At 40.8% G+C, this 5,293-nt stretch overlaps 1 pseudogene; it reads left to right on the top strand.

Moving 5' to 3' along the window:
* The first annotated feature begins 2,341 nt into the window (after positions 1–2,341).
* LOC121920636 lies at positions 2,342–5,217 on the top strand (annotated as a pseudogene).
* The last annotated feature ends 76 nt before the right edge of the window (positions 5,218–5,293 follow it).

Genomic DNA, 5,293 nt, shown 5'->3' on the forward strand with positions numbered 1-5,293 from the left:
CCCATATTTTAGATGTACACTTTTGTCAAGGGGCTCCCCATTTTTTTTATTTATTCTTTATTTATTACATGTGAAGTGCCATGTCACTGATGGCAATATAGGTAAAGATGGCTGCTGAGATGATGAGGTGACAAAGAAGTTCTCAACCTGGAATGCATTATGTGAATATAACCAGGAATACATGAGGGTCCAAGACTTCAGTAAGATTCCGTGCCTGCCAGGCTTAGCCTGTGGGGGAGGGGGCATCCCTATAATACAGCAGTGAACCTATAGATCTGAGGAAGTTCTTACTGGACTCCAAAACAGGGCTTCCTAACCCAAAGGTGTTTCCAAAAGAGAAGAAACAATGGCGGGGTACACACCACCGCTTTGGGCGGTCTGCCGCCGCCGCCAGAAGGTCCGCGGGGGAGCCGGAGCCTATAGACGGCCGACTCCCGCGCGGACCGAAAAAAGAAGCTCCAAAATGGAGCTTCTTTGCGTCGCGTTTTGCGACGTAGCGAGGCGCCAGGGGCGCTCGCTACGTCAGCAGCGGCGCGACGCATCTGGACGCTGTGCGTCCGATGCGTAAAGATGGCGCCGGCCATGTAGAAAGGCCGGCCCATCTTGTACGGACAGAGTCCGTAATAGGCACAGGGGCGTCTATAAGAGACCCCCTTTTTTAAAATGGGACGTCCGGAGGACGTCCCAAAAGGCCGTTTAGAAAGCCCATTGGCACTTTCATAGAATTTATAACTCCCTAAACTAAATTAAATGTTGGAAGCTACTGGCAAGCATGCATAACACCAAAGAAACTGATCAATTCTGCAAGATCTGTTCCCTATTAAATGCAGCACAAGTTAGTGTAGCTCAAAAATCATTTATAATGAAATTACTGGAGAACGTTAAGTTTAGAAAAGCTGTAGCATCACATTGCCGTAGGGCTTCATTGTTCATTCCTCTAAAATACTTATAAAGATTTCTTATCATTGAACAGGGTGCAATTTTATTGCCAGGTGAAATAAGGAAGATGAGAGAGAGAAATTAAGACATATTGTGAGAAATATGGAGAAACCTAGTTTTGCATGTTAGAGTTTGTGCAGAACAAAATAGTTGGATTGTAGCAAACATAGGCCAAAAACAGATGGGCAAAAGCTGTGGCTTCTGGCTGCTTCAGAGCATGGTGTGCAGAGGACGTATGCACCCAATGAAGCCGCTGGGAAAGGAGCTTCAAAAAGCTGCTCCTTGCCAGTGGCCCATTTGGAGACATGGCAGCAGCCCATTTTCAGAGTAGACCACCAGTCACCACAGTCACCAGCCAATCAAGGGCTAATTGGGTCTGGAGCAGCCAGAGGCCGCTCCAAGTCACAGGCCTATTTTGCCCCATAGTAGACAAACTGAATGTGAGAATAAAGCAAAGCTGGAAGGAAGGGATGGCAGGATACAAGAAACGAAATTATGCTTATGTCTGAGGGGATATGGAAAAGGAAGGTGCCAAAGCAAATAATTTTGGAGCATCAGAAGGTCCTTGACAGAGCAGACCAAAAGTCAAACAATGAAAGGCAAGGAATCATCTATTATTGCTTGTCCACAACATCTGATATGGAGAAGTATACAGTTTGCCCTTGATATCCCTCGATTTTTATCCACAGATGCATCCATTCATGTTTGAGAATATATATATATATATATATATATATATATATTATAATTCCAAAAAGCAAATCTTAATTTTGCCATTTTTATGGAACATGGTGGCTCAGTGGTTAAGACACTGACTCTGATGATGCTAAGATTGGCAGGTTGGCAGATCAAGACCCAAGCACCTCATGATGGGGGTGAGCTCCCATTACTAGTTCTAGGTTCTGCTAACCTAGTAGTTGAAAGCATAGAAATGTGCAAGTAGATAAAAAGATAACACTTCAGTGGGAAGGTAACAGCATTTTGTGCAATCATGTGGGCCACATGATCACAGAGTTGTCTGACAATGTGGCACTTCTCTTAGTAAGGGACGAACAGCATCCCTGCAGTCAGACACAACTAGACAATATTGTCAAAGGAAAACCCTTATGAGGTACAGCATTTTACTTCACCTTGTTTTTAATGGGATTTGAGCATCCATGGATTTTGGTATCATGGTGAATCCTGAACCAAACCCCAGTGGATAACAAAGACCCACTGAACATGGATCTAGCAATGAGGCTATTAATTGTGTTAATGTGTATGTATACACATACATATTCCAAAATATTAAAATTATTCATAAATCTGACAGAAGCAATTTTGTTTTTAAACAAAATCTGAGATGTCAAACTGACAGATTCACTTGTTCATGCAGAAGTCTCCGGAGTGCAACATACGACACATGCCTGCAACATGGCTGGAAGCCATGGCAAGGCCAAGCTCTGGTTCTTTACACCGGATCAAAAGGGAGAATCTAGCTCCTGGCACTCCCAATCAGCTCTGGCTTTCATGTCCCACTTTAGGAGTGAGCTGTGTGTTGGTGGGGTTTAGCTCACGGCAGGCAGGAGAGGACCCAGGCCATGCTTTTCCACCTATCTGCTCAGCTCTTTGATTGTTGAACTGATTTAGTAGTCTGCCTTGAAATCCGTATAGCCAACCATGTTTGCATGCTGAATTAGAATTGGTACTCCTTTTTATTACCAGGCTTCCCATCTGTTATTGCTCAATGGCAGGCAGGCACCACATGGTCCTTTCTTTGTTGTGAATTGCTGTACTGTTGCATTTGAAGAGTTACTTTTTTTTTTTTTTTGGATTGGAGTTCCTGAATTAGTAGCCACGCTAGAATCTGTACTTGTAGTCCAAAAAAATTAGTTTTTAATGCTCTGGATTCTGACAAGTATAGATTAATTTTCTACAGTTCACTTTTTTAAAAATAAAATAACTGGAATCATAGATTGGAAAGGCCACAAGAACAATCTAGTCCAATCTACTGTCATGCAGGAATATAGAATCAAACCTATCCTGAGAAATGGCCATTAAACTTCTGGTTTGAAAAGCAGGTGAGCTGAAAAGAAATCAAGTTAATCAGCTCCGAAGCAAGTGCTCCACAAATTTCTTTATAAATTCATCCCTCCATATTTGTGACTTTGATATTTGCAGATTTGAATATTCATGGATTTGATTAATATGTCTCCTAAGAATATCTAGGTTTCCAGTGCAACTTGGTCAGCTTTAAAAGTTGCACTGAAAGACCTAGAGATTCCTAGAGAGAATACTCTACTAGGCCTTGTAGCTCCTCCAGTGCAGTTCTATGGCCAGTGTCTATCGGACATTGACCACAGAGTTGCACGGGAGGACCTAGAAATTCCTAGAGAGGTATCCTCTCAGGTAAAACAGTGCTTTTATTATTTGTGGTTTTTCCATATTCACGGGGGTCTGTGCCCTAACCCTAGCAAATATGGAGGGACAAGTGTAATTTCAATGAGGAGAACTTAAAATTTAAATATAGAATGTGGGGAAAACTGGCACGTTCATCCATCCTAATGCAATCTCATATAACTGTCATAACCTGAAAGATCATCTTCTATGCCATAAAATCATGGATTTGTTAATCCTTTAAAAACAAATGATCCTGGTTTATAGACTTGTAGCCAACCACTACGATGTCAGGATGCACAGGGAAGCCACTGAAATCCACAAACACCTGGACAATTTAACCGGAAAGAAGAAACCTTTAAAGTGAAGAACAAAATTTGGCTACCAGTCCTGAGGAATAGCAAAATAAGGACTCAGCAAATGCAAATGGGAAATCATTCAGAGTCAGGGGCTTTCCCAGCAGATAATGATCACCAATTAGCAGACATTAATCCTCTTTCCATTAGCCGCCCAGACTGAGGCCAGCACAGAAATAATACACATGCAAATCACCCTGCATTCCCAGGCCACACAGTATATAGAGACCCACTTTTTCCAGGCAAAGCATTCTCTGAAGATGCCAGCCACTGATGCTGGCGAAACATCAGGAAGAAACTTTACTGAACTGGCCACATAGCCTGAAAACCCATAAAAAATTAGGGAGCAATTGCTTTTGCTGGAAAGGTGAATTTTAACAAAATGCAGTTGTCTGTTTTTCTTTTCTGAAAAAAACAAACATGTTTTCTGCCTACCAAAAAGATCTGTTCTGTGCAGTTAGGTGACAGTTGCATAAATAGTGAAATACAGTATACATGTTTAAATTACATAAATGAATAAATAAGTGCATACCAAATAATCAAAAGCTGTCTCTATTAATACTCTTCCAAGGGGAAAAAATCTGCAGTCATTTACTGTATATTACCAGTAGCTCTATTACTACAGTGGCTCAGTACTTACATCTGCTATTCCTTTATCACAAATGGCATTTGGTCAGTATTATAAAGACAGATGCAAGAGATTAGTAAAGCCAATTTACTAGGTCACTTTGTGATCAAGGTCACAAAGTGGTGTGACTGTCATGGGATAGACAAGAAGGAGAGAAAAGCTGAAGCAAGGTAATTACTAGGTAAAATTATAATGAGTAAAAAATTAATGGTAGGAAGAAAAAGGAAAAGGAAAATGTAAAGAGAGACTAGTGAGACATAAGTGGATAAATGTTCAGGCAGAAAGGACAAGGTTGTTTTAGGAAACAACTCTAACCTGAAGCCAAACAAAGGGATATTAATTAACCTACTGAAAGGGTTATACAGACCTTACCGAAACGATATTGAAGTGATTTGAAACTCATAGTGAAGATATATCTAAAATGGAGAAAGATACTTCCTCTAATGAAGGAAAGGCCCTTTGATCCAACCCCTTATTACTGTATTCGTAATGTCATTATAATCACTTATGCTGTTTTGTTGCCACTAATGGGACAGTCACTAATCAACCAACAGCTAATAGAAAGAAATATACCAAAAAGGTATGACAAATGGGTTGCTTCAGCACAAAGAGATGGTGACTGATGTTCTATATCCTGGAAGGAGCACTATCCCCAAACTAAAATCCATGAAAAGTTGGCTGAAATGTACATGATTTTCGTCTTTAGCTTCAGAACCCATTTTGAGGGTGGGGAAAACAAAAAGCTTTGGCGGCGATCTATGACTCGCTGGACTATGCAAAGGAAAATGAACCTAAGTCAGGATGGTTTGTACGGAAAGAAAAAATACTTAAAGGAAACAGTGTATAGAATGTAAGAATAAGATGAAGATGGTCCAGGAAACAGCTAAACAAATATGTGCCTGGCAAGAAGTGAGCTAACCAATAGGCATAACAGAAAAACTCAATTAGCGCCAGCAGAAAAATTATATACCAAAAAGGTCCAGGAGGAATAACT

Source organism: Sceloporus undulatus, chromosome 2 (assembly GCF_019175285.1).
Source record: "Sceloporus undulatus isolate JIND9_A2432 ecotype Alabama chromosome 2, SceUnd_v1.1, whole genome shotgun sequence".
In the NCBI taxonomy this organism is placed as follows: Eukaryota; Metazoa; Chordata; class Lepidosauria; order Squamata; family Phrynosomatidae; genus Sceloporus; species Sceloporus undulatus.